Genomic DNA, 10153 nt, shown 5'->3' with positions numbered 1-10153 from the left:
AGTTAGAAAATGTCTGTAGGATTACCTAGTCTCCAATACAAGGAAAAAGACCATCTTGAGTAACATATCAATTAAATAATGAAACCCTCTAAAGATAGCCATTTGTCCTGAGTAGTTTTTACATAAGCGAAATTATAAGCCGTCATCCAACAACAACAATAAAAAGAGAGTGAACTGTGCATTAGGACATGAACTGACTGTGTGGGCTCTCAGAGAATAGAATATGTAGACTTTCTCTTTCTATCTTATTATGCCAAAGACTGACAGCATTTATTGTCCATTACAGTTCAGGACAAAGATGTGTCTTTTTCTACTGAACAGGCCACTGTTTTGGTTAAGCATCACAAAGAATAAATCACTGGCCAAAATGCCATCAAATTTTCACTAATGCTGACATGGTATCATTATGGGCAGAAAATGAAAATTAGTAAAGATCTTGCAGTAAATTTTTGGAGAGATTAGTAAAAAAAAAATACCCCCAAAGCAAGAGACCTTATTTTATAAAAAGAACCAATTAGATTCTCTCTCATATAATAAAAGGTTCCCCAATTTCTGGAGCCCCTACATTCTATATTAATACAAATAAATCAGGAAAGGCAGGTTATAAGTCAAGAAAAATAAGTAAAGTGGCTCAAAGTCCTTTTGATTCAGTTCAGAAATCAGAATCATATATTATTCTCATGGAATTATTAGATTTTTGAGAACCTCTTGACATGGTTACAGACTGTCAATATGCAGAAAAAGTTATATTGAAACTGCTGAACTTATTCCAGATGATTCAAAATTAACGTTATTATAATAAATAATCCAAAATACAAATAATTTTATATAACACATATTAAATCCCATACTGGTCTAGAAGATCCTCTAGCTTAAATTATCAGAATTTCATAAGTAGCACGGTGTTAACAGCAAAGGTTTGAAGAAATATTTTTCTATCCCTTGGCAACAAGTCAAGAGAATTATAAGGTAATGTCGTACTTGATCTTTGTACAGTCAAACTTCATTACTTGCAGGAATTAACCCAAAAGGTACTCAAAGAAATGAAATTTTGCAAATGGGCATGTTTCATTTTGCAGAGTTTGGAAAATTAAAATATGTGCACCATGACATAGATACATATTCAGAATTTCAATGGGCCACCACTGTAAGTTCTGAAAAGTCTGATTCTGTAATTATGCATTTATTAGAAGTAATGGCTGTTATGGAGATACCTATAAAAATTAAGACTGATAATGCTCCAGCATATGTCTCTAGTAAAATGAAACAGTTTTTTCGCATATTATAACATAAAGCATATTATAGGTATACCAGATAATTCTATAGGGCAAGCAGTTATAGAAAGATCTAACTGCACTTTAAAAGATATGCTAAATAAACAGAAAGGGATAATAAAGGCATCCAAAGGTATATTACACAATGCTTTATTGACTTTAAAAATTTTAAATTTTAATGAAAAATCTACAATAGTTGCAAAGAGACATTGAATAATAGAAAAAAAACTGCTTAATTGAATCAACCTATATATTTTAAAGATGTGTTAACCTCAAAATGGAAACCAGGACATGTGTTACACTGGAGAAGAGGCTTTGCTTTTGTTTCCATGGGAGAAGAAAAACTATGTATACCATTAAGATTGATAAGGATTAGGTTCAAACAGGAGAGCCTTCTTGATGAGGAGAGACGATAGTTCATTAAACAGCTTGGTCATTCAATTTAAACTAACTATAAGACTACAAATACCTTTCATTTGATCATGTATAAACATTTTGTCTTAACAAAGATATAATCTGGCAGAAAAGGAACTCCCCAAAGTAAGAGTTGGGGCAGGGTATTATTTTTGTCTTTCTGAGAGAATAAAAGCATCCAATTAAGGACTCTTAAGACCACTGAGCAAATGAAGAAGGATGAATTAGCCCAAGAAAAAATGTCCCAGGAAAAAGAGTAAAATTGCCCTAATGCTACAGCCCATTTTCTATCTTGACTTCCCTCAGTGATGGACTATGACCTGCAGCTGTCAGCGAAAGAGTGTTTGTCACAGCATCAGAAATCAAACTAGAATAAGGAATTTATAGAATTATTCAATCTACTGTAGTAGAATTTGGAAATAATGAGTAAGAAAAGTGAAAAAGAAAATAAGAGCATACATTTCAGCAATGAAGTATTTCTAACTGTAACACACACACACACACACTTTTGTGCATTCATACATATATCAGTTACTATCTAATGCTATAAATAGCTGCACTGTACCAATGCTTTTAGGCGAGCCCAGATGCCCAGTGCTATGTTTGCTATTTGTGCTTTAGAAAACAGGCACTGAAGATGTGGATACAGGGTGTTTATGAGTTCAAGTACAACCTGGGGACCTATAATAAGATTCTCTTTCAGGAAACTCCAAATAGACAGAGGGGCATCTTTTCATTTTATTATACTATTAGAGTTCATAAAACACCAACTAGTAACAGAATCATAGCATCATGTGAATTAAGGTATGTTTTAAAGTAAAATTCATGTTAAATGTTATTTGAGGTCATTTTTTGCATTTAGTCTATGTAATCTGACAATAATATCACACTTGTTACCTTCTCATTGCTGTTAAAAAACAACTTGAGTCTGGAAGGATTTATTTTTGCTTGCAATTTGAGCGTACAGTCCATCTTGGAGGGGAAGATACAGCAGCGAGAACATGAAGCCGCTGTTCACATTGCATTTGTATTTGGCAAGCAGAGAGATACATCTGGTACTTTCCTCACTTTCCTCTTTTATTTTAATCTGGGACCCCAGTTTATGGGATGGTGGTCCCCACATGCAGACTGGGTCTTCCCTTCTCCATTGAATGTCTCTGACATTTTTACAGGATTTCCCAAAGTTGTGTCTCCTAGGTGATTCCACATCCTAGCAACTTGATATGAAAGATTAACTATCATTCATCAAGTAAACCTTTAGAAGAGTCTCTATTAAGATCTTACATTCTGCGTATTTGATGAGTAGAATTCTTTTATTTGAAATAATATTTACAAATACTTTTATCACAAATAGTTTTTGAAGAGATGAGTTTCCCACTGAGTCATAGAATGGTATGCTTATTGCTCCCCATGAAAGATTCTATTTCCCTAAACCATGGTTAATTTTCTGTAGTAAAGTTTGCTGTTCATACACATACTCTTTGAATCACAGTCCTGGAATCTGTCCTAAGATGTCAGAACCTTCACAATGCTAGGAAGGGAATGCCAAAGTTTCTTGTCTTAACTAAGAGATTTGTGTCTCTAACAACATCTGCAAACTGTGACATATTCATTCCTCAGCTTGCTTTTGGAGTAAAACTTTAAGCCATTTTTCATTATTCTTTCAGTTTTATAGTATTATTTATTTTGTGTGTGTGTATCACGTGTGAGATAGCAGGTCTGTGCCACGTCATGACACATGGGTGAAGTTAAAGGCCAATTATCAGGAGTCAGTTCTCTCCTTCCACAGTGTGCTCCAGGCATCAAACATGCACCTTCAGGCTTGTACAGCAAGTTTTTTAAGCGCAGAGCTTTTGGCCAACTCCCTTTCTCCAGTGTCTTTGGAATGCAATATTTCAAATAGTTTCAGTTGAACGGGTGCACAATGTCATGAAAGGAATATAACGTATTTCTTCTGAGGTCTCATTAACAGATACTGCTCTTTTCTTTAAAATTATCTATCAAAGAATGAAGAGTCTAAACACTGACTTTTCAACTGTTCATCCCAACAGCTCGGTAATGAAATATCCCTCAAACTGGGGCCTACACGAAAGTTCTTTCTTGCACATTGGCTTTACTCTTGTGACACATTTTCCAAAAGCAAGTGACATTGCAGCACAAGACAGTGCCCCAGATTCTCAAGGCCGTGGCAACCACAGTGAGTAGAAGGTCAGGTGCCAATATTCTCACAGTTTTCAGATCCTAATAAGTTTGATTTGGTTAGAAAATCAGGTGATACAAGAGAAAGTGTGGAGGTTGAAGTGCTTATCGAAACAGGTGAGGATCTTTCCTCGCTTGGAGATGGCGCGATAGCAGGGCTACATTCTACACAACTTTAATACAACTTTAATAATCAACACTGGCAAGTCTTAACAGAGTCTCCCCTTTACAACCTGCCTAGCTCACTCTACAATTCTCAACTCAAATTTTACTTCACTTGGCCAGTAAAAGGGAGCATACATAATCAGTAGAGGGTATGTGATTTGTTGGAAAGTTCTCCTGCAAGTAAATGCAGGACTTCATGGAAGAGCAACATCCCACTTAACTGATATTACCTAACCCCTATTAGAATGTTTTCCTTTGTTGCCATTCTTTTTCACCCAGGGGCTTAAAACCCTCTTAAGTCATTTTAGTAACTGAAACCGTCTAACGAGGACAAAGAGAAAAGAAATGGAAAATGACGTTCTCATTCTCCACCTCACTTGTTCAGGACTAACCCAGATTCTGAACCTCTCCTCGCTCTCCACCCAACCTACTCCTGGTGTGACTAGCCGTGTGCGGAATGAAAAGATCTGCCTCACTAGTATTTTCATCAAACACATTGGAGAGATTTCAATAGTCCTCTCAGGGGCATCATTTCTAACATGTGTGTATAAAGAAGCCAACACTGACTAATGAGGTGAAATTTACCGGCTCAACTGAGTTGCACAACCGAGACCTCGCCCTGCCACCCCAAGTCTCTCCCGGTTATTTCTGGTCTCCCCTTAGTGGCTCTCACCTGTGTGAGCTGGAATCCTACTTGCTTGTCCCACATGATACCCACTGCTGCCTGTTCCTGTGAGAGCCTTGATTTCCAACCCCTGAGCCCACCTCTGCCCCCACTGCAGACTGAAAGGTGCCCAACTGTACTGTGTGAGCCCTACTTATAAGTGTGCAGAATGTTCCCTGCTCCATACCTGTTATGGTTCTTCACTGTCACTAAGGTTTCAGAGAAACTGGGCATCTGTCTCTCTGTCTCTTAATACCTCCTTATTCTTCCTTGCATCTTCAGTTCTTTTGGTGGAGCTGAGCTCTTCCTAGTCCACGGGACATGCTGGAAGTCAGGCACGTGGAATCTCCCACAACTCCAAATATTCCAGAGCAACTGCTTCCTCAAAGGTCCTCCATTGCCCTGCAGATTGGCATGCATATAGGCCGGGAGGCTACCTCCCCACCACCCTTTCATCATTCTCAAGCTGATCATTTAACATTGGTCTTCTTGAAACCCAAGAGTGCACCCTGTTTTCTGTCTTTTGCCACAATCAGAGCTGAGGAATTGTAGTGAGGCATTTCATGATTTCTAGAGAGTAGAATGAACTTGCATCCATCCGTATGTTCTAAGCCAGTGGAATGGGGACCACGCTGTTTCCTGGATTAGAAAATGATAACCAGTGTTTGTCCCTAGACCCCAATCATCTCACTCGTGCATTCCAGGACCAGGTAAGTCATCCTGGCGTTGAACTGCCGTCCTCGTCATGCTTGGGTGAGCGCTCACCGCTGCCTCATCTTCATCAAAACCTTGTTTCCAATGGGTCTTCTACAAGATACTTAGGCCAAAGAGGAACTTATGAAGGAGGTTACCTTGCCTTCAGCTGTTGAAGGACATATGAGCTCAGCTAGCAGCGAGTGAGTCAGGGGTTACCATAGCGATGGCAACATACTCTTTTCAGCCTGTCTGCTCCATGTCAGGCTGGAGAGAGGCAGTAAAAGGCATGCAGCATAGAATACAAACCTATCCCATTTCTTTAATGTTAAAGCTTTCTCATCATCCAAAGAGACAGAAATCTTGGGAGAAAAGGCAAGGAGTTCTATTAGGAATCATTTAGAAATGGAAGTGAACAGAGGCCAAACATCCCCAGATGCTGAGTTTTCTGCTAAGTTTTTCTTGTCAGTTTGACACAAACCAGAGTCTCCTGGGAAGAGACAACCACAATTGGGGATTTTCCTCCATCACCTTGACTTGTGGCATATCTGTAGGTCATTCTTTTTTATTATAGGTAATTGATGTAGGAGGGCCCAGCCCACTGTGGGTGATGTCATCTCTGGACAGGTGATCCTGGGTTATATAAGAATACAGGTAACTAGACAACAAAGAGGACCCTAAGAGAGACATACATGGATCTACATAGGAAGGTGAAAAAGACAAGCTCTTCTGAGTAAATTGAGAGTGTGGAGATCACAGGAGAAGGTAGAAGGGAAGAGGTGAGGAACCGAGGGAGTAGAGAAAAATGTATAGCTCAATAAAACCAATAAAAAATAAGAATGCTGGCTGAGCATGAGCCAGTTAGCAGCATTCCTCCATGGATTCCACAGCAGCCCCTGTCTGAGTTCCTGCCCTATTTCCTTCAGTAATGGAATAGGAATGCAAAAGAAACACTTGGCCGCCCCCAGTTGTTTTGATCAGTGTTTTATCACTGCAGCACAAAGCAAACTAGAGTGCTGAGGTTTGGGGAAGATGTGCTTATGAGTTCATTGGTGCAGGACAATTCTATATTCTGTCAATTATATTTTAAATAAACGCTGATTGGCCGGTAGTTAGGCTGGAAGTATAGGCAGGAAAGTTAGACAGGAAGTAGAGGTGGGAAAATGAGAACAGGAGTATTCTGGGAAGAAGGAAGCTCTTTCCTGAATCCTGCCCAGATCACCGAAGAAACAGGATGTGACCTGTCAAGCTGAAAAAGGTACTGAGCCATGTGGCTAATATAGATAAGAATAGTGAGCTAATACAAAGCCTGAGCTAATGGGCCAATCAGTTTATAACCTATGGAGACCTCTGTGTGATTTTCTTTGGGACTTACTGGTTGTGGGAACTGGGCAGGACAGAAACCCCAACAAGCAAGCCCCCATGTTACAATTCTTAAGCACAGAAAAAGTTGATGTGAATGGTTTGGAGTAAGACAGTTCATACTATTTAGGAGAAGACTCTGTCTGTCTTAGGTACATGCCATAGAGAAGATCAGAATAACACATGGAGGCACATTTTGAGGTCCCATCTGAATATGTCATTAGGAAGCCTGCTTTCTCGACAGTCATGCAAAGAATGGTTCAAAATGCAGATGATGTTAAGAGGATTAGCAGGACTTGACTATTCCCCTCACTTGGATTTGACTCTCAATGTGCATAAAAAGATGGGCAATGTCTGAGAATCTGGTCTGTTTTTAAAAATCTTTAAGAACATGCTATATAGAAATACTGAGGATTAAGATATAGGAAAAGCTGTCTTGTGGCATTTAACAAACTAGGACCAATGCTTTCTGGTTAATTTTCATGACAAGTACACATGCTATTTACCCATCCCATTAGACAGCACACAGCCTGGAAGATAGCACCCACTCATTGAAGGACCATTGCTTCTCCTTCAGGTGCTACTCCCTAACTATGCCATCTGGTCCCTTCATTGTCACCAGGTCCTTTCCATAGATGGCAGGCACATAAGCCACCTCTGTGCAGACAGTTTTAAAAGGGTGGTACTTTCCAAAGTCCAGGCTTCTGTAATGTTACTTTTCTCTTTACTGTGACAAAAAAAAAAATTACCCAGGCAAAGCAACTTAAGGAAGATTTTACTTTAGGCTCAATTTAAAGGTACAGCTTATCAAGGCAGGGAAATCATGGCGGCAGATGTGTGAGGTCACCTCTGCATCTACAGTCAGAAAGCAGAGGCAGAGGACTGTGGGTACTCAACTCACTTCCTGCCTTTTACACAGCATGAAACCCCAGACTGTGCAAAGGTACTGCTTATATTTTAGGTGGATCTTGCCTCCTCGCTTCACTTACATCTTTCTGGAAACCCCCTCGTAGACACACCAACCAAGTTGTCAAAGATCATCACAGATTCTGGAGGGTTCCAACAAACACTTCCCCGTAAGGAGGTGCTGGCTGCTGTGGTCAGACCCCTCATCTCAGCTTGTCTATTCTCTGGCTTGCTAAGCAACAATTTCTTAGGACCTCAGCAAGGAACAGAACCTGGAAAGTTCAGTGATTCCTTCCATCAACAGCAATCTACAGGCCACATGCTACCTACCCAGCATCCTTACCAGCACTGAGGATACAGTCACGGGCAGCATTGGTGTCCCTGTTTGGAAATGACTGCCTTATGTCACATTGACATAAAACTGTTTGGCACAGCTAGCTTTCCTGTGTAGCAGATGGTGGTGCCTGTTGTGCTTGGGGCTCTCTTACGGGTCAATCTGATCTAGGAAATCCCCCACTTGGTGCTTTCCTTTCAGGTAGTTTCAGGCTGTGTCAAAGTGACAATTAAATTTGATAAAACACCCTCTATCCTCCCCCTCTTTCTACCACCGTTCCCTTGCCTTTGTAACTTTCCCCTGAAACTCGATTCTTCTTTCATTCCCCCTTCCTTGCCTCCCCCTTTGAAATTTTATTAAATTGTCACTTTTACTCATAAGCAGTTTTTAACTGCAGAGATGAATCTACATCATTTTTGATATTTTATGGTCTAAGGTCATTTAAGGCATAGTAACTGGCTTTAATTGATTTACAGTGCATTCCCGTATCTGGTTTGGTTTGGTGTTGTTCCTATTACATTGGTTTATTTTCCCTTTTCTGAATGACAATGGGGGTTGAGTCTCCCCATAAGCACTGTTCACTAGGAAACTCCTTAGTAAGTCAGAAGAGACATCTATCTCCACAGATGCCCAAATCACAGCACAGAGCAGGCACAGAAGAACTACCCCTCAGAGGTTCATGACGCACAGTGGATTGTGATTGCTGAGCTGTCTCCACCACTTCGTCCTCAGCATTCTCCCTGCGCCAGTCTACCTCGCTCCTTTGCACCATGACCACTACCGTCACCTTCAAGCGTGTGGACCCCAACAGCAGGAGCAGCTTCCAGGTTTTGCAGCCTCCAGGTAGTGGGTCCAATTATTCATTAGGCTTTCATGAACCAACAGAACACCCTGTATGGAAGAACAAAATGGCCTCTAATGTCTCTGGGACACCTCAAGAAAATCCTCCATCTTGGGCCAAGACAGCAGGTGCCAAGTCCAGTGGTGCCAGGAAGGATTCGGAGTTGCCTGAAACACTGAGAAGTATCTCATGTGAAACAAGCTCTGGAGATTATTTAGACCCCATGGGAGAAAGTGAGATGGATGAAAATGTGGACACAAACTTCCAAGACAACCTGGGGCAGATGACGAGAAGCCTGTGCTCACTGGCTTTGTGTCCAGCCCTGTGGACCTGGCTCCAGTGCATCCGGGAGAAATCCTCCTGGCAGCAAGTCTGACCTGGTCCTGAGTTAGCTGCTTCTGTTGGAATTCTTTCCTTCTGTTTGTCGTTTCCATGCTTGTGAACTGCACAATGTGAGCCTAACTGTACATCTTTTGGATTTGTTTCATTAAAAGAGAAGTACGAAAGGAAGGAAGGAAGGAAGGAAGGAAGGAAGGAAAGAAGGAAGGAAAGTAGGGAAGAAAGAAGAGAGGAAAAAAGGGAGGGAGGAAGGAAGGAAAGAAGGGAGGGAGAGAGGGAAAGATGGAAGAAAAGGAAAGAGAGGAGAGGAAGAGAGGAAGAAAAACTATACATGACAAAGAAGGACAGCATGACCCGTTCGACAGAATGTCACTCCCCAACTGCTGAGTCCAAAGATAGTGAAACGGGTGAGTAGCTATATGAAGAACTGAAACCACACTTGTAAGATTATAGCTAACAAGATGGCTCAGTGGATAAAGGTACTTGATGCCAAGCCTAATAATTAAATTAAATTGAATTAAAAATAAAATAAATATTCATGGATTTTTTTTTACTATGACTAGCAAGAAAAAGTAAGGCCTTTGCTTCAGTATTTAGACATGAATAAGGGCTTTCTCAGTAAGACTATGCTAGTTCAAGAAAAAAGAACAACATTTCACAAATGAGATCTTGCAGATATATTTTTGTTTCTGTATGGCAAAGGAAAACATTCCAACGAAAAGGCCACACACAGAAGGGAGAAAATCTTCACCAACTTTACTAACAGAATATTGGTCTATAAAACAAACCAAAACCCAAAGACCGAAATGCCCTCCCCCTCACAGCTGGCTGTAAACTTGTGCAAGCACAGTGAGAATCAGTACTGAGTTCCTTAAAAAACTAAAAATAGATCTGCCTTATGACTCAGACACACCACTTGATGTAGGACATCCTTCTGTGTGCTATGAATATGTGTTTCTCTC

The 10153-nt window shown here is 40.5% G+C and overlaps 1 pseudogene; it reads left to right on the top strand.

Annotated features, from left to right (window-relative positions):
* Positions 1–8729: 8729 nt before the first annotated feature.
* Positions 8730–9343, top strand: LOC125397952 (jupiter microtubule associated homolog 1 pseudogene; annotated as a pseudogene).
* The last annotated feature ends 810 nt before the right edge of the window (positions 9344–10153 follow it).

This window comes from Myodes glareolus, chromosome 14 (genome assembly GCF_982192425.1).
Source record: "Myodes glareolus chromosome 14, mMyoGla1.1, whole genome shotgun sequence".
Taxonomy (NCBI): domain Eukaryota; kingdom Metazoa; phylum Chordata; class Mammalia; order Rodentia; family Cricetidae; genus Myodes; species Myodes glareolus.
Note: the sequence above shows the minus strand (reverse complement) of the source record. Positions and strands in the feature narration are given on the sequence as shown.